The sequence below is a fragment of the Dasypus novemcinctus genome, chromosome 8, assembly GCF_030445035.2.
Source record: "Dasypus novemcinctus isolate mDasNov1 chromosome 8, mDasNov1.1.hap2, whole genome shotgun sequence".
Classification (NCBI taxonomy): Eukaryota; Metazoa; Chordata; class Mammalia; order Cingulata; family Dasypodidae; genus Dasypus; species Dasypus novemcinctus.
This window is the reverse complement of record NC_080680.1, coordinates 24,233,939-24,254,212: the sequence shown is the minus strand read 5'-3', so window position 1 is coordinate 24,254,212 and position 20,274 is coordinate 24,233,939. Positions and strand designations below refer to the sequence as shown.

The window sequence follows — 20,274 nt, the reverse complement described above, 5'->3', positions numbered from 1 at the left end:
TTCTACATAAATTAAACATCAGTAGTCCATTACAGTCCTCCTCTTATCTCCTTCAAGAATCCACCAGCTACCACCAGGACTTGAATATATTTTTCTACAATTTCTTCTAGAAACTTTATGGTTCTTGCTTTTATTTTTAGGTTTTTGATCCATTTTGAGTTAATTTTTGGATAAGGTGTGAGATAGGGGTCCTCCTTCCTTCTTTTTTTTTTATTTTAAAAAATCAATTTTATTCTTATTAATATAGCATAAATCCATTCTAAGAGTACAATCAGTGGCATTCAGTATAATCACATAGTGTACATTCATCACCCCAGTCATTGCCAGAGCACTTTCATTATTCCAATAATAATAAACAAAAAACAAAAATTTTAACCTCTCAGTCTCTCTGTGCCTCACCTGCCATACATAGCTTCTAATCTTTTTCCTTCTCTCTAATATTATATATTTTGTTTTTTAAAAACAGTCCTATATATGCAGTTACCCCATATTCATGTTTTATGTGGTTTTACTAAATTATACCATCCATGTCACAGTTTTTAGCTTTCTTTCTAATAATATAAATGACCTTAGGCTCTCCCTTTCAAACACCACCATGTGGTTTAACCATTTCTTCATTTCCAATGATTTACAAACCTTTTTACCAATTCTGTACAGGTTAACTCTCAGCTTTCCATTCTCTGTGCACCTTAAATTTTCTGGTGCCCTATATATTTTAATTATTAACTCCATGGGTTTACAGTTTTTTAATGTGTTTTTGAATTCTCCCCAATTAAAAGACTGATAGATTGGATAAAAAACATGAGCCATCAATATACTTTCTATAAGAGACTCACCGTAGATGCAAAGACACAATCAGGTTGAAAGTGAAATGGAAAAAGATATTCCATGCAAACAGTAACCCAGAAAGAGCTGGAATAGTGATACTAAAATCAGATAAAATAGATTTTAAATGCAGAACTGTTATGAGATGAAGAAGGTTATTATATATTGTGAAGGGGCAGTTCACCAAGAAGAAATGACAATCATAAATATTTACTCCCAAAACGTGAGACATAAAGTGGCAAAACTGAAGGGAGAAATAGACAGTACTCATTGGAGACAGTAACACTCCACTCTCAGCATTAGATAGAACATCTGGACAGAGGATAATCCTTCCTTCTTTTGGGTATGGATATCCAGTTCTTTCAGCACCATTTTTTGAATGGATTGTTTTGTCCAATGGACTGTTTTTGACAGGTCAGTAAAAAATCACTTTACCATACATGTGAGGGTCTGTTTCTGAACCATAAATTTGGTTCCATTGGTCTGTATGTCTGTCTTTATGCCTGATCCATGCTGTTTTTTCTACTATAGCTAGGTAATATAATTTAAAGTCTGGAAGATGTTTCTGACTATTCAGGAACCTCTACCTTTCAAATAAATTTGATAATTGTGTTTTCAATTTAAAAAATGCTGGTGGAATTTTTGTTGGGATTGCATTGAATCTGTATATTAATTTGAGTAGAATTGATGTCTTAATGATATTTAATCTTCCAATCCATGAGCATGGAATATTCTTCCAAGCCTTTTTTGATTTCTGTTAACATTGAGTTGCAGTTTTCTGAATATAAGTGCTTTACATTGGTTGACTAAGTTTATTCCTATTTGAGTTTTATCTGTCATATTTTATTATCCCCACTCTTTTGACACTTTTGGTTACTATTATTGATATAATTTTCATTTCTAGACTCTCCTCCAGGCCCCTCTCTCCTGTCTTTTCTCTTCAGGCTCTAGCACATCCTTTAGCATTTCCTGAAAATTTGGTCTCTTGGTTAGAAATTCTCTCAGTTTCTGTTTATCTGTGAATATTCTAATCTTGCCCTCATTTTTGAAAGCTAATCCTGCTGAATATAAAATTCTTGGCTGGAAGTCATATTCCTGTAGAATCTTGCATATATCATACACTGTCTTCTTGCCTCCATGGTTTCTGGTGAGAAATCAGCACTTAATCTTATTGGGTATCTCTTATATGTTATGGCATTGCTTTTCTCAGAGTTCTCTTTGTCTTTGGCATTTGACATTCTGGTTAGTATGCATCTTGCAGTTGGTCTATTTGGATTTTTTTCAGATGGGAATATGTTGTGCTTCTTGGACATGGATATCTATGTCCTTCAATAGGGTTGGGAAATTTTCTACCATTATTTCTTCAAATATTCCTTCTGTCCCTTTTCCCTTCTCTTCTCCTTCTGGGACACCCATGACATGCATGTTTGCATGTCTTTTGCTGTCATTTAGTTCCCTGGGACCTTGTTCAATTTTTTCCATTCTTTTCTTCATCTGTTCTTTGTATATTCACTTTCAGAGGCCATTTCTTCAAGCTCACCATTCCTTTCTTCTGCCTTCTCAAATCTATTATATGATTTCAATGTTTTTAAAATTTCATTTATTTTGTCTTTTATTTCCATAAAATCTTCTATTTTTCTATGTATGCTTTCAAGCTCTTTCTGCTCATCCAATGTCTTCTTTACTATCCTTAATCTCTTTAGCCATCTCATTGAATTTATTAAGGAGATTTGTCTGAACATCTATGATTAGTTGTCTCAACTTCTTTATGTCACCTGGAGGCTTATCTTTTTCCTTTAACTGGGCCATAGCTTCCTGTTTCTTGGGGTGGATTATAATTTTTTTGTTGGCACCTTGGCATCTGGCTTACTAGAGTATTTATTCTGGGTACAGTTTTTCTCTTTAGTTTTTTCCTACCCTTTCTCCATTGCTGGCTGTGCAGTAGGAGTCAAGGATGTAATTGGTGCAGTACGTTATGGAGGCTCAAGCTGCCCTCATTGCCCCAGGGGCCATTGAAGCTTCTCCCAACTTTCTCCTTTGCCAGGGGTAGAACCAAGTCATAGCTGTGTGAAATAATCCAAGTTGTGTAGGCCTAGACTGTAGTTGCCCAGAGAGACTAATGAAGCTTCACATCCCTTTCTCCCCAGCCTGGGGCAGGAATGGAGCTGCAGTTGCAGGCAGCAATCTATGTAGTGCAGTCCAAGATGACCGCAGTTGCCCCAGTAGAGTTCTGATTATTCAGTCTGTGCCAGCCAAATTTACCTGCATTTACCTGGATAGGCTGGTGCAGGGCTCCTCAGCTTCCTCCCTGCCAGAGGTGGGGCTGAAGCCTAGGCTAGGGCTGCAGGCTGATCTTGGTGAACGAAACTGATTCCTACCATCACTGTGATTTTCAGTCAGCCTGGCTTCCCCTCAAACTGGGGGCGGAGTCAAAATGGCAGCTAATGGCCTCTTTCTGACTTGGACAGATTCATACCCAACCTGTTCCTAGAGTTATACCTTAGCTAGCTGAGTCTACTAATCAGTAGTCAAAAACAGTGGCCAACTGTCTCCCCCTCCCCTGTTTTTGGGAAATGGAGCTTCTAATTCCAGCCACAGAATAGCTCCTGGAGCAGCTTGCACCACCAGAGTAGGATAATCTCTGGCTTCTGCAGCTTAGCCGGTAATTTCCTGGAGAGGCTGGCCCAGGTCCTCCCAGCTTCCTCCCTCCCAGAGGTGGGGCTGTGGCTTAGGCTACACCTGCAATCTGATCTGGATGGAAAGAAGCCAGTTCCTACCAACACTGTGATTTTCAGTCTGCCTCACTTCCCCTCATGCCAGGCATGGAGTTAAGATGGCGGCTCCCAGCCTCTTTCTGATATGGACAGGCTCAAACTTTACCTGTTCTCACTATTATACTTTAGCCCGATGAATTTACTCATCAGTAGTTGAAGTTCAACTGTCTCTTCCTCCCCTGTTTTTGGGAAGTAGAGCTTTCAGTTCCAGCCATGGAACAGCTCCCAAGGCAGCTTGTACCTCCAGTGGAGGATAGGCACCAGCCTCCGGGGTGTGGAGCGCTCTACTTGGGAGTCTTCTCTGCAGATGGACATTCTCCTTCTTCATTCCTTCAAGGATGTGGCAGGATGCTCTTCTGGTCTCCTGGAGCCCCCAAACAGGTGCTTCAGCTAGCTCCAGAGAGGCTCTGGGTGTTTACTAACTGCCTTGTAGCAGGAGCTGACTCTAGGAGCTCCTTACTCCACCGCCATCTTGCTGGTTGTCCTCTATTCAACTATATTTTCTTTTTAGTTTTTAATTGTTTATATTTTAAATTATTAAATGCACAAATAAAGTTTAAAAAAGGAGATTCAAATAATAACAAAAAAATAACAATATGAAAAGACAAAAAGAAACCAACCAAATACACAAAACTCATCACCTCTCAACCCACCTCCATTTTATTATTTTATTTTTTAAAGATTTTATTTATTTCTCTCCTCTTCCCCCCCCCCCATTGTCCATTTTCTATGTGTTCTTCTGCTTCTGCTTGCATTATCCAGTGGCACTGGGAAACGGCATCTCTTTTGTGTTGTGTCATCTTGCTGCGTCAGCTCTCCGTGTGTGGGGCACCATTTGGCTGTGCTTTTTTCACGCGGGGCGACTCTAACCACTGGGCCAAGTCTGCTTCCCCCTTGGTTAAGCTTCTAACCTCAGGAAGAAACACTTTTCCCCAAGTGACTTCCATATCATTTAAACCTGTGGCTGCTCTTGCTAGCTGTGCTCTTACTCTCACTCCTTTCTGGTTGTAGAATTGAATTATGGACTGTTTGGACCTTGTGCCCCACTTTTCTTTGAGCTCTGATTTCTGCTAAGGGAAAGAGCACCTACTTGACCATCTCGGTGTAGGACAGGAGTGCCTTTCCGGCACGCCTTCCTCAGCCTGCTGCTGATGTTCTCCTGGGGCTTTTTCCAGGCTTTCCCCTCCCCTGCCAAATAAGGGGCTTACCTGAGATGGCAGTGATGTCAGCTATGGGTGGGAGGCTCTTTGTCTTTTCAGAGATAACCTTAATCTAAACTGTCCTGACTTGTGGGCGTGGGACAGTAAGAGGCTGCAGCCCTGCCCTCGGTGACCATGGCAACGACTCCAGTCCCAGGAAACAGTTTAGCAGTGCAAACTCTATAAACTTTAACTATTCAGGGAAAATGCAAACCAAATGTGCTAAAAGCTTATCTAGAATGTATAAAGTCCATGCTAAATGCTTACCTAGGATGTGGAAGATATATGCTAATTCAAACCTAATGAGCACTGAAACAAAGAACAATTTAGCCCTTCCTCTGTACAAAAGGAACTCACAACTCTTGGTCAGGGCTCGGGTTTGCAACAGAAAGCTCCCGAGTCCAGCCGGCCATCAATAAATCATTTTTCCTTCTCAAAATCATTCTTGAGTCCTGGCCTTTCTATATGCAAATAATTGAACCTCTCTCAAATTCTACAACAGTAGCACCTTTATTTAAGTTTTGTTCCTAATCTAGCAGGGCTTCTTGTTCTTTGCAACCATGCAAAGCTAGGGGCTTTGTAACAGACAAATTAACATACTTATTTTAGTCCATTGCCTTGCATATTAGGCAATTGCTAACCTTCAACACAGGAAAAGAAAATACCTATCACTGTCATGGCTTACTAAATTATAGCCTTGGTTTCGAAATAGCTGCAAGCCAGTATTTGCAACTTCTAAATCACTGAACTTGGGAAGCAGACTTGGCCCAGTGGTTAGGGCATCCGCCTACCACATGGGAGGTCCGCGGTTCAAACCTGGGTCTCCTTGATCCGTGTGCAGCTGGCCCATGCGCAGTGCTGATGCCCGCAAGGAGTGCTACTGTTGTAGAATTTGCTTGGCAATAAACTCTGCTTAGCAATCAACTCTTTATCTCTTTGAAACCCAGAAGTCACATAATTGGTAGAGAACCCCACCCCACCCCCAAAAAAAACACCACATACACTTGTCGATCGGTATCAACTTTCTGAATCTGGAGTGATAAAATTCAAGGGGAAAAAATCATGTGAAGTTTTTAAAACTTTGACTAAGTTCTGTGAGGATTATCCATGAGGCTATGAATTAATTGCTGCCACTACTATCATTTTTATCCTTTTGGTCTTTCAGTCTTTTTATTTTATTTTTTGTCTTTTTATTTTTTTAATATTATATTCAAAAAATATGAGGTCCCCATATACCCCCAACCCCCCTCCCTCCACTCCTCCCCCCAGGTCTTCTAGTCTTTTACAGTATGTTTCAGTGTGGGAGAAAAATTGCTTCTCCCACACAGAAGTTATCAGTGAAAGAGGGAGTCAGTGGAAGCACAGGCAACCGGAGAGGCAAACCGATGCCCTCTGTCAGCGCTTTATACTCTTAAAACGCACAGAATTAAATAGAGAGGAACCATTTACAGTTAGCAATATTTGTTTCATAACGTTTTTTATTGTCTTTTTTTTTTTTTTTTAAGATACATAGGTCACACAAAATGTTACATTAAAAAATATAAGAGGTTCCGGGAAGCGGCTGTGGTCTACCAACCGGAGGCCATGGGTTCACATCCTGGGGCCTCCTTGTGAAGGCAGGAGAGCTGATGGCCCCTGTGCAGCGGAGAGCCGATGTAGAAGATGATGCAGCAAAGGAAGATAAGCAGATACAGAAAAAACGCGCAGCGACTGGACACAGAGAACAGACAGCAAAAAAAAAAAAAAAAAAAAAAAAGCCGCGGGGGGGAGGATAAATAAATACTTAAAAACAAAACAAGAGGTTCCTATATACCCCTCTCCCCCTTTCCCCCTCCCTCCTCCCATATCAACAACCTCTTTCATCAGTGTAGCACATTCATTGCATCACTCTTCCTGCATGGATTTGTCTGGGCAAAGTAATTTGGCTCTAATTCCCAGTCCACTCCCTTTACATACACACATCCCTTTTTAGCTTTTGTTGGTTTGGTTGGTTGGTTGCTATCCAAAGCAATATTTTTAAAAGAGAAAAAAAGCAATAAATGAATTACTAAAAGAAGAGCTTCAAGTCATCCTGCCCTGAAAAACCAACCAACCAACCAACCAACCAACCAAAGCTAAAAAGGGATGTGTGTGTGTATAGGGGGTGGACTAGGGGTTAGAGCCAAATTACTTTGCCCAGACAAATCCATCCAGGAAGAGGGAACCTTACACTTCATGCCCCCAGCTCCACAACAACCTTATAAGAGAGGAAGTAACTTACTCAAGGCTGAAAAGGTGATAGATAGAGCTTAACCCCCCTTGCTCAAGCCTGCACTTTCTCTCCAGGGCATATTGCCTCCAAAGGGGGAAAAAAAATTGGTTTCTGGCAGGTGGGGGGTGGTAAAAGATCTTAGCTATCACAATGGTTTGTGGCTCCAAAGGGCCATAGTATATAAACTGATACACAGTGTATCCGTTGTATTACAATTTCACAGGGAGGGGGTTGATTAGGGAAAAAATGTCTAAAAATGCTCCTTTGGGGGCAATAATACAAAAAAAAAAAAAGATTGAGAAGCACTGTGCCAACCACGTTTTTTGGACAGCACTTCTTCATGAATGAAAAAATTGTTTCCAACAACTCATGTGAAATATTGCAACCCTGATGCTGATTTAGAGACTGATACTTGAAGTTCTTGGCGTGACCTCTTCTGGAGTGTTAAAAACATAATTCTCACACAAATAAATGGTAACCATGCGCCAAATTTGATTTAATTCTTTAACGAATGAGGCAGCATGGAGACAAATGAGCTGGTTCAAGGAGCATTTGGAAAACAGGGATTTATACAGTCCTTTTGGGAAATAAATGCCCAATAAAATTGCCAGGTTAGATATAAGGCTTTCACTTTCCTTAGTGTGGGAAACCACAACGCCTTGGGGATTATTTTTCTACCAGGTCATAAAGTCAAAACAACTTATCAATTTCTGCAGGTTAACTGCGGGAATTCCAGGGCTAAAGACCAACTACAATTTTACTGTGGATTGTTAGTCAACTACACCAGCGGCATTCCCTCAGAGTGTCAGATGATGGTTAAGCCGGCTTATTAGAAAATGCTCTAGAATTGAAAGAAAACACAAAGCCAACATTCTCTGGCTTCTCACAAGCTTGGTTTATAGCTTTTCTTAAACAGGGGTTCAATAAATTATTCTGATTATTGCCACTTAAACACCTCTGGGAGATGGAGTCCTGATTAGGGTGCTTTAAACAATAGCCTGCCTTCCTGGATGCAAAGAAATGAAGAAAGGGAGTGCAGAGGGATTGAAGTGAAGCACCCTGGTTGTCCCCTATAGACCCTGAGCAACTTCGTGTGAACCAGAGTTGTAACAAGAGCACCGTAAAGTTACAAGTATCATTGGGGCCCACCCTGTAGAATTCCTGCAACTGTAAGCTCAGTGAGGGTGGAAATTTGGTCTGTTTTGTTCACTGCTGAATCCTTACTTCTTTTTTTTAAATATATATACTTTTAAATAAAAAAAAAAAGATACTTAGATTACATAAATGTTACATAAAAAATATAGGGGTTTCCCATATGCCCTGCTCCCAACATCCGCCACCCCCTCCCCAGCATTTTCCCCCATTAACAACATCCTTCATTAGTGTGGTACATTTGTTACAATTGATGGACATATTTTGAAGCACTGCCACATAACTTACAATTTTGTAAGTTATAATACGATAGATAATGGCTTGTATCTGTTATTACAATTCCCAAGTCCCAAAAATGTTCCCATACTACAACTGTTTTTTCTTCTCCCTGACCTCAGAACCTCTGGTGGCCACTTCCTCCGCATGAATGGTAAAATTTCTTCATTTGCTAGCATCACCGTAAGTCTATAGTAGAATAACAGTAAGTCTAGTCTAGTCAATCATTTATTCCCCAATCCTGAGGCTTTTTGATTGGTAATGCCCACTCCATCTCTAATTGAGAGGGGGCTTAGATCCCATGGGGAAGATGGTGGGACTATCTTGCTTGCATTTGCAGACTCTCGGTACCTTGGGATGGTCATTGTCCATCATCTCCTTGTTAGTTGTCCTGGGTGAGTCTAATGAACTGGAGAGTAGGTGCTGCAACTCCATTGAGGCTCAGGGCCCAGCTGGCACCTGGACAGCCCAAAGATTTAAGTCTCTTGGACATATACCTATAAACTCTACCACTAACTATAGGTTCAGATAGAAGGGGCAGAAGAGCCATGTGTAGGGAAACCACCACTGAATCCAACTCTGTCACACTGGGGAGCATAAATTCCCAAGTAGGGCCCACTGGCAGGGAACCAAACTCCTGAGCCATGTGCCCTGCCTATAGTATCTGGATGTCTGTGCTATTTAAGGCAATATTTACTTTGGCAGTGAATAAGATCCTGCTGAGATGTGCATAAGTGTAACCTCTGGAATGACTTCCGGACTCACTTTGAAGTCTCTTAGCCATAAAAACTCATTTGTCTTTCCCCTTTCCCCTCGTGGTCAAGGTCTTTTTCCAGTTGCATTGCTACCTTACTTCTTGGTACAGCATGCAGGTCATATGGTAGGGACTCTTTCTACATGAATGTTGAATGAATGGATGAGGCTGCAGGAGACAAAGCATCATTTTTGCATGATAAGCACCCACAAGGGTGTTTTAAGCATTCAAAAAGTATAGGTAAGGTGTTATTGATTTTTCCTGGAGTCATGGAAACTTAAAATCTTGGATGCTTCTTTCCAGGTTGACTCTCCCTCCAGGAACTGTAGACATGCAGGAAGCAAGGACTCTTCACTTCCCTCATGCTTCCCCCTCCCCACAGGAAATTTGCATGGCCATATACAAGGATTAGATTCTTTTTTCCTAGATAAGGGCAGCCACCAGTAGTTCTAGATGGTTAAATGTTAGATAGACTCAGAGCAAAGTTTGTCCTGTATGAAACAAGCCTTAGCAAGCAGGATCAAATTAGTTCATGCAACTTTGTGAGCGCAATGAATTCTCAGATCTCATAGCTTTTATGTCCTCCAAGCACACCTTGCATAAAAGGTTCAGATGCACAGATGCAATAATATTCTAAAAGTAGGTTTTGGCTAACTTTATGTGCATCACGCATCCAGCATCCTCTGACTGATGGCTGAAACTGACCTCGGGTGCCTCAGCTGCTGTTTCTAAAGGAAGGGGCAAGGGCTGGGGTGTCTGTTCCAGCTAATTTATTTATCTCGAATGTCACTTCTTTCACCAAAGAGAACCCATTATGCTAGTTATCACATCATCAATTTCACCAATGAAAACCCATTTCTGGTATTTACGTAATTAGTAGAACATCTGGTGTTGATCAGAGATAGAGATAGCTGGAGAGCTTGCTCTGGTGACAATCTGGGAAATGTGCACCCTTGTAAAAAAAATTATTAGAGAAGTTGTAGGTTTACAGAAAATTTTTGCAGAAAAGACAGAGTTCCCCCAAACCCTTTCCCCCATTATTAACCCTTTGCTTAGTGTGATACATATTAATTTGTTACAACTGATGAAGCAGTATTATTATTATTATGCTATTATTGTTTATACTAGGGTGCACTGTTTACGTTGTTTTGGATATATCCCATGGTTTTTTTTATTTTTAATTATTCTAGTAATATACACACAACCTAAAAATTTCCCCTTTAACCATATTCAAATATATAATTCAGTGTTGCTAATTACTTTCACAATGTTGTGCTGCCAACATCACCGTTCATTAGCAAACATTTCCATCACAGCAAACAGAAACTCTGTACCAATTATACAACAACACCCCATTCCCACACTCACCTAGTCCCTGGTAACTTGTATTCTAGTTTCTGAGTCTATAAATTTGCTTAATGCCATCATTTCATATCCAAAATATACAATACTTATCCTTTTGTGTCTGGCTTATGTTACTCAACATGATAGTTTCAAGATTCATCCTTGTTGCTGCATGTATCAGAACTTCATTCATTTTTACCACTCAATAATATTTCATTGTATGAATATTCCACATTTTGTTTGTCTATTCACCTGCTGTTGGCACATGGTTGCTTCCACCTTTTGGCAATTGTGAATAATACTGCTATGAACATTGTTGCACGAATATTTGTTTGAATCCCTGCTTTCATATTTTTTTGGTATATACCTATAAGTGGGATTGCAGAGTCTATATGGTAATTCTATACTTAACTTTCTGAGGAACCACTAAACTATCTTCTACAGTGGCTGCACCATTTCATATTCTCATCAACGGTGAAAAAGTGTTCCTTTTTCTCCATATCTTCTCTAACACTAGTTACTTTCTGGGGCTTTTTTTTTTTTTTTTTAATAGTAATCATTCCACTGGGTATGAAATGGTGCTTCATTTTGGTTTTTATTCATATTTCTCTAATGGCTAATGATGTTGAACATCTTTTCATGTGTTTTCTGGCCATCTGTGTATCTTTTTAGAGAAATGTCTACTCAAGTCTTTTGCCATTTTTTTTTAAAGGAGGTACTGGGGATTGAACCAAGGGCCTTGTAGATGGGAAGCAGGAGCTCAACCACTGAGCTACATCTGCTCCCCAATGAGAGATGGTTTTTTTCATTTGTTTGTTTTGTTTTTAGGAGGTACTGGAGATCAAACCTAGGACCTCCCACATGGGAGGCAGGTGCTCAAACACTAGAGATGCATCCTTTCATCGATTTTTAAATTGACTTGATTGTCTTTTTGTTATTGAGTTGAAGGATTTCTTTCTATATCCTAGATGTGAAACCCTTGTCAGAAACGTTGTTTCCAAATATTTTTTCCCATTGTGTAGGTTGTCTTTTTACTTTCATGATGAAATCCTTTGATGCATAAAAGTTTTAAATTTTGATGTAGTCCCATTTATTTTTATTTTTATTTATTTTATTTTTTAATTTTTAAAAAATGTACTGGATACATATAAATGTTTTTTTAAAATAATACAATATGTTACACAATATATTTGATTCATAGTAATGCAATCATACAGTATTTATCCTCTTGTGTCTGGCTTGCTTCACTCAACATAATGTCCTCCAGGTTCATCCATATTGTCATATATTTCATGACTTCATTGCTTCTTAAAGTTGCATAATACTCCATTGCATGATACACCACAATTTGTTTATCCTTTCTTCAGTTGATGGACACCTGGGTTGTTTCCAATTTTTAGCAATCAGTTTAATGCCACTATGAACATTGGTGTGCAGCTATTTATTTTCATTTTTGTTGTTTGTGCTTTTGGTATAAAATATGAGAAACAATAGCCTAACACAAGTTCCTGAAGATGCTTCCCTATGTTTTCTTCTAGGAATTTCATAGTTCGGTTTCTTATATTTCAGTCTTTGATCCATTTGGAGTTAATTTTTGCATATGGTGTATGGTAGGGGCACACTTTCCTTCTTTTGCGTGTGTATATCCAGTTTTTCCAGCACCATTTATTGAACAGATTATCCTTTCCCCATTAAGAGGACGTGGAACCCTTATCAAAAATCATATTTATTTGATTTTTTGCATTGTACCATTTTGAGTGCCTTCTCAGTTCTTTCTGTATATATTTCTCATATATTTTCTTTGTGGTTACCATCGGACTAAAAATTAACATCCTAAACCTATAATAATTGCATTTCACTTGATACCAACATAACTTCAATAGCATAATCATTCACTGTTCTTATACCCCTCCAACCACTCACCTTTTGGTTGTACTTGTTACCAAATATATCTTTATACATTGCATGTCCAAAACCATAGATTTATCCCTGTTTTTATTTGCATTTTATGCAAATGTCTGCATTTGCATTTTAGAACCTGTAAAAAGTAAAATATGGAGTTAAATACCAAAAAATAGAATATAATCTTACTGGAATTTATAATTACCCATATGGTTACCTTTACTGGAGGTCTTTATTTCTTTATTCCACTTTGATCCACCACCTATTGTCTTTTCCCTTCAGTCTTTTTCTCCCCAAGTTTGTTTTTTTGTTTATTTATTTATTTCTCTCCCCTCCTCTCTACCCCCTCTCCCCCCGTTGTCTGCTCTCTGTGTCCATTCGCTTTGTGTTCTTCTTTGTCCACTTGCATTCTTGTTAGTGGCACTGGGAAACTGTGTCTCTTTTTTGGTGTGTCATCTTGCTGCATCAGCTCTCAGAGAATGTGGCAGCACTCCTGGGCAGGCTGTGCTTTTTTAGCTTGGGGCGGCTCTCCTTGATGGGTGCACTCCTTGTGTGTGGGGCTCCCCTACACAGGGACACCCCTGCATGGCACGGCACTCCTTGCGAGCATCAGCACTGCGCGTGGGCCAGCTCACCACACAGGTCAGGAAGCTCTGGGTTTGAACCCTGGACCCCCCATATGGTAGGCAGATGCTCTCAGTTGAGCCAAATCTGCTTCCTTCCCTCCCTTCAGTCTTTTTTTTTTTTTTGGTTCTACCGATCTCTTTATTATTATTATTATTTTTAAATGTTACATTAAAAAAATATAAGAGGTTCCCATATGCCCCGACTCCTGCTCTTCAGTCTTAAGAACTCCTTTAGCATTGTTGGTAGTGAAGGTCTAGTAGCAATGAACTCTTTCAGCTCTTGTTTATCTGGGAATGTCTTAATCTCTCCCTCATGTAAGAAGTCTCATATAAAATTCTTGGTTAACAATTATTTCCTTTCAGCACTTCAAATATTTCATCCCAGTGCCTTTTTGCCTCCACAGTTTCTGATGAGAAATCTGCACTTGATCTTCTTGGGACTCCCTTGTACCTAAGATGTTGCTTTTCTCTTGCAGCTTTCAGAATTCTCTCATTGGCCTCGGCATTTGACATTTGACTACTGTATTTCTGGGCACAGTTTTCTTTGAGCTCATCCAGTTTGGGAGTTTGTTGGACTTTCTGAAGGATTATTTTCATGTCTTTTGTTAAATTTGGGTAGTTTTCTGCCCTTATTCCTTTGCATATTCCTTCTGCCCCTTTCTCTTTTCTTTTCCTTCTGCAACTCCCATAACATGTATATTGGTATGTTTGATGATGTCTCACCATTTTCTTGGTCTTTCACTCTTTTTCATTCTTTCTGCTTTTCAGTCTGCATGATTTCAATTGTCTTGTCTTTGAATTTACTGATTCTTTCTTCTGTCATTTCCAAACTGCTGTTGAAACCTTCTAGGGAATTTTTCATTTCAGTTGTATGGCCTTCATCTCCAGCATTTCTGTTTGGTTCCTTTTAAAATTTCTATCTCTTTATTGAGATTCTCATAGTGTTCATTCTCAAATTATTCATACCCATTAGTTCTTTCTCTGTTTTTTTTTTTTTTCTCATGCTTTATTAACTTTAATTAGCCACAAGGCACTCTCCATTCATGTCAACCAAAGAGCATTTTACCGCCTGCTCTGTTTGGTTACCAGTCTCTTGTCTCTATCTTCAGCAATTGTGAGGTGGATATCTTTTCCTCAGGGAAGAGAAATCCATGGTTGGTTGCCTCTGCCAATAACAAAAATGTTGGAAAGTTGGGTGGCAAAGCTGTTGCCTTTGTCATCTTTTATATGAACCACATCTCAAGAGCCAGGACGTCACTTTCTGTTGGTGCTCACACCAATTCTTCCAAGGTTAGCACCTGCAGTCACCACATGCAGGTTACCAGTATTGAGCTTTATGAAACCGGTACTTTTGCCCACATCCAAATCAGTGTGAATGGCGTCATTCACCTTGATGAGGGGAACAGGGTAGCGGATGGTGCGAGCATCATGGGTCACCAGATGAGGATTCCTTTTGTGTCTACAAAGAGCTTCCTTGCTTTGTACAACTTGTACTTGGCCGCCTCGGGCATAATGTAATGAACAGCAAAACGACCCTGGGTATCATAGATCAGATGGAAATTCTCTCCAGTCTTGCCAGTGCTGATGATGTCCTGCTAATAAAATCAGCAGGATAGTTATATCAGTTCAGACCTTGCTATCAATATCTAAGAACCGCTGCATACAGATCTTTTTTTACTTCCTCTCCTGTCAAGGCATACTTAAGTCTGTCTCTTAAGACAATGTTGAAGGGGAAACGTTCTCTCAGCTTGTGGTGACCAGTGGATGGACAAGAAGCAAACACATCCATCAGTTTGTCCAACATCCAATGCTTTGGTGCTGCTACACACTTCAAATGCTTCTTCGGACCAAGAGCCATGGCTGCTCTAGGCACAGAAAGAACTTTCTCTGTTTTTTTCCTTTATTTCATTTTTAGAAGTCTTTCCCCAGTATGTCACAAATCTGGTCCCCTTTGTTGGGCCATCCTTTCCTGTTTCATTTGTCTTATAATCTTTCGTGGTACACTGTACATTTTAATGGGTTAACTCTGAGCTGTCTATTCCTTAAATTTGTACCCTGCAAGTGATAAGGCAAACATTTCGTTGAGTCCCAGGAGCTAACAAAACCCGAATAAACCAATGGGGAAAAAAAGCTTTCATAATTCTTTACAAATTGGCTCTGTGTTGGCAGGTTCTGTCCTTCAGAATTTAGCCCACCTATGAAGAAGATCAGCCCAAGGTGAATGTGAAGTGCAAGGCCTCTCTATCTTTTCTGAGCCTGGGGCTTGTCTTGGGCCTGTGCTTGCTTTTAGCCTTCGGAATTCCCCCATTTACAGGAATTCAAGCACTGGTATTTTTAGTCCTTATGGGATAGAGTTCCTCCCCCCTCTTGGGTGCTCTATTAGATAACTTATAGCAGGTAACACTTTGCCTCCGGCCTCTTTGACACTGCTTTGGCTGTCTGCAAGCTGCTCTGCCTACAGGACAAGTTCTGAAAGGGTCAGCAAGAGACAGGTTTCTTGGTTCAGTCTTTCAGGCTGCCACCAGATAAACAGGCACAGACATAGAGGTACTGCAGTTTGCACACAGGGGTTACTCTACTCCCTTCCAAACAAGACCAAGGACCCACAGTGGGAGTACAACCTGACTCCACATGGGGCAGGGAAAGAATTGGAAGAGAGACCACACAAGCTTTTCTTACTGTTTTTATTTTTCAGAAGGTTCGTGGGATTGAAGGCAGGACCTCATACGTGGGAAGCAGGTGCTCAACTACTTGAGCTACATCCACTCCCCTCTGTTTTTTTTTTTAATATGCTTTTTAATTTTTTAAAAAAGATACTTAGGTTATATAAATGTTACATAAGTTATGGCAAGATACATAATGTCCTGGATCTGTCATTGCAGTGTCATTCAGGACAATTCCTCTAGCAGATTTTTAAAGCTCTGTCTTCTGGATTCAGCACTTCCTTAGTTAAAACAACCTTTTAACTGTTTTCTGGGGTTCTGTGGAAGATGGCTCTGGAGACAACCTTCTGGAGAGTGTTAGGCCACGGTCTTGGTTGACCTGAAGTCTAAAGTATGATCTTTTTGATTGAAAGCTGGCCTGACCTCCTTGGAATATATTCCTGATTAGGACTACAAATCCTAACTGCTCCTTGAATAGAGTATAGCTTAGACTAATACATTCAGGCCACATTTTCCATGCTAAAGTATTTTAAAGAAATTACAAACACAAATACTACCCCCTTCCACCCATCTTGGCAGTGCAGGGTGAGAGTTGGGACCTTACATCTGACCTCTCTAGAGAACCCAGAGACATTCCATGCACAGGTTAGCCAGGTAGTCATTCCAGGTTCTGTCTTGGAGTCACTCAATTTTCACCAGATGTACTGCTGATTACATAAAGAATGTCAGAAAGGGGCTTTCATGGCTGAATTTGGTGGCTTGTTAATCGGCATAATGGCTGAAGGCAATGGATTCTCATTGGTGAAAGTCGTGGCATTCAAGTTAAGGGGACTAGTTGGAAGAGAGACTCCCCGACCCTTGCATGAACAGAGTGAGATTCGAGTGACCCCCTTCCCTTCAACAAGGGCACCTGAGGCCACTTGAAGGCACTGAAGAAAGGTATGACCAGAACTCTTCTCATGGAGAGTTCTAAGCATCTGGAAGAATTAGTACGGTAAACCTCTTGGGGCAGAGCATGTTTTAAAAATAGCAGAAAGCGAAACGCCTTTTTAAGGAGGGTCACTCAATTTCCCGCAGGGCTTTCCTTTGGCTGAGTCTGGTGTGTAAGCTGGGGCATGAAGGCGACCTGCTTCGGTCATAGAAAAGAGGCCTCCACCCTCACTCACTCCCCTTTTCTGCCCTTCTCGGAGGTGAGCACAGCCTCCCCCATCAACAAATATTTAATAGGCTAACATTTATAATATTATCATTATAACTCCTAAAAATGATGGAGAAAGGACGCAGCACCTGCAAGGGAGAAAGAGCCACGGATGCCACGTGCTTTCTTTAGAAGAATTTCAGTCCCACCTGTGGCAACGGGCCTTTTAAAGGATGCTCTCTGGCCAGTGCTCCTGCCAGGAAAAGAGTTTACGCTGACAGGCAATAGACTCCAGCAAGGCTGCCAGGCCAGCAGAGATGATGAGGACATTATTAATCATGGTAATAATGAACAGACACATTTCTAGGGGCCCTACCCTATGACATGCTGACTGTTCTCCCAGTGACCCTGTGAAGTAGGCAGGACAAATGATATTCCTCTCCCTCTCCAGAGGAGGACCCGGGGCTCGGGGAGGCCAGCTGGCTTGCTGCAGATGACTGAGTGGCACAACCAGTTCTGGGGCCCAGTTCCCCTGGCTCCTTGGTGACGCACGCGGCAGTGTCACTTGTTAGACAAGAACAGGCCCGGGGAGAACTGGTCACATGGCATCTGCAGCTTGGATCCGTGGCAGGGAGGAGAGACTGCCTGTGTTTTCCAGAGTACGTGGGATGCAGGGCAGAGACGGGAATTCTGATCGAGGCAGGGAGTGGCCGGCCAGACGGAGTCGCCTCCTCCCTCTGTCTGGCTCTCCACACTTCATGCCGAGCCTCAGATTTGGAGGCGCCAAACTCCTCTCAATAGGGCAGGTGAGAACGGGGGCTCGATTTCTGCAAACACTTGGAGCGTTCTCAGCTTTGGGCAGGCACGGGGGCTCCCCTCCTTCCCCGGGCTGGTGACTGTGGTCGCCCCGGCCCTCCGTGGGGCAGGACTCCATCCTCCGAGGCAGAGGGAAAGCGGACGTCATCCTGCCTGAAGAGCTGCCAGGTGCGGCGACTTCCAGGCCCCCGGAGCCCCTAAGTCCCTTCTCCCGCCCCGTCCTCTTTCGTCTTGCCTGGGTCTGTTGTCCACAGATCCTCTTTTTTATTTTTAAGGTAATAAACATTATTTTTAGAGTAGTTTTAGGGTTGCAGAAAGTACAGAAAGTACCCCTCCCCTCCCTATTCTTAACATCTTGCCTTGGTGTGGTACCTTTGTCACGCTGATGAACCACTTTTGATACAATATTATTAACTAAAGCCCATAGTCTGTAGTAGGGTTTACCCTGCGTTGTACAGCTGTGGGTTTTGACAATTGCCTGATAGTATGTATCCACCATTGCAATATCATGTGGAATTATTTCACTGCCCTAGAAATGCCCCATGTTCCACTAAGGCATTCCTCCAACTGAACTTCGGACAACCACTGATATATATAGTTCTCTTTTTTAAAAAGCTTTATTTTAAAGTAGTTTAGGTTACAGAAAAGTTACATAAAAAACATAGGGAGAAGCAGCTGTGGCTCAGGTGATTGGGCTCCCGTCTACCATATGGGAGGCCCCGGGCGTGATTCCCAGGGCCCCCTGGTGAAGGCAAGCTGGCCTGTGCAGCCGCTGGGAGCTGATGGCCCGTGCTGCTGCGGAGAGCTGACAGCAGACAGCGAGCGCAAGCAAGGGGTGGGGGGAATAAATAAAAACGAAGTAAAATAAATAAATCTTTGGGAAAAAATAGAATTAAAAAACTATAAAGGAGATTCCCATATACCTCATCCCCTCCCCATCTCACATTTCCCCTATTAATAACGTCTTTCATTAGTGTGGTACATTTGTTACAACTGATGAACAGATATCAAAGCTGAGGCAGATAGTTTACATTATGGTTTACGCTTTGCACCGCACAATTGTATAGGTTTTGACAGAATGCATAATGGCCTGTATCTATCATTGCAAAATCATTCAGAACAATTCCAATGCCCTAAAAATGCCCTGTGTTCCCCCTAGTCTTCCCTCCCTCTCCCCTCTGGTAACCACTATCTTTATACCGAGGTTACAAGTTCTTCTGTTATTACAATTCTAATAAGTCAACTTTGGCCCATAGTTGCATTCCCCCCTTGTGTTTGTTCATTCCTCAATCTTGAGGATTTTGCGATGGTGATGCCCACTCTGCTTCTCATTGAGAGGGGGCTTAGAACTTAATGGGCATCTTTTTTAAAACATTTCTACAGTTTTGTTCTTTCCAGGATGTCATAGTTGGAATCATCCAGTGTGTAGCCTTTTCAGCCTGGCTCTTTTTTTAAAAGATTTATTTAGTTATTTCTCTCCCCTCCCCTGCCCACCCCAGTTATCTGTTCTCTGTATCTATTTGCTGCGTCTTCTTTGTTGTCAGCGGCACGGGAATCTGTGTTTCTTTTTGTTGTGTCATCTTGCTGTGTCAGCTCTCCGTGTGTGCAGCGCCATTCCTGGGCAGGCTTCACTTTCTTTCACGCTGGGCGTCTCTCCTTACGGGGCGCACTCCTTGCGCGTGGGGCTCCCCTACGCGGGAACACCCTTGCGTGGCACGGCACTCCTTGTGCGCATCAGCACTGCGCATGGGCCAGCTCCACACGGGTCAAGGAGGCCCGGGGTTTGAACCACGGACCTCCCACGTGGTAGGCGGACGCCCTAACCACTGGGCCAAGTCTGCCGCCTCAGCCTGGCTTTTGTCACTGAGCAATATGCTTTAACGGCCCTTCCTTTCTTTTCATGGCTTGATAGCTCATTCCTGTTTATGGCTGAAGGATATTCTACTGTATGCAGGTGTCCCAGTTCGTGTATCCATGCCCCAGTTGAAGGATATATTCATTGCTTCCAATTAGGGGCAGTTATGAACAAAATTGCTATAAACATTACTGTGTTGCTTTTCCAAATAACCTTTTATTAGGTTGAATTTTGTTATTGTTATGGAGAGAGAACTGGGTTCAAATTCAGACACCACTCCTTACGAACTGTATAAACTTGGGCACGATACCTAATTGGAGTTTCCATTTCCTCGTCTGTGGAATGGGTACATGCATATCTTGAAGATGATGCAAGGATTGCAGATAATGCACATGAAGTGGCTAGGAGAAAGTCTGAGGATGGCACATAGTAGGTGCTTAGTGAAAAGTCTGCCTTGGCATTGTATCACTTAGAACTCAGTGGACGTCTGCTGAGAGCCACTACAGCAGGTGCTCCATGCCCATTCAGCTGGAGCAGGAACCCATCCAAGAATCAAGGACACACAAGCAGCTGTGCGCTTTCTTGAACACCTACTAGGTGCCTGGTGCTTGGCCCCACCTTCTGGTGAGGGCAGGAAGTCCAGACGTCCAGCCTGTAGCCTCCAAGCCTCTCTCACCTAGTATGAGTCCACGGAAGCCC

The 20,274-nt window shown here is 41.7% G+C and overlaps 1 pseudogene; it reads right to left on the bottom strand.

The window, feature by feature from the left end:
* Positions 1-14,165: 14,165 nt before the first annotated feature.
* On the bottom strand, positions 14,166-14,961 carry LOC101426024 (small ribosomal subunit protein eS4, X isoform-like; annotated as a pseudogene).
* Positions 14,962-20,274: the final 5,313 nt, after the last annotated feature.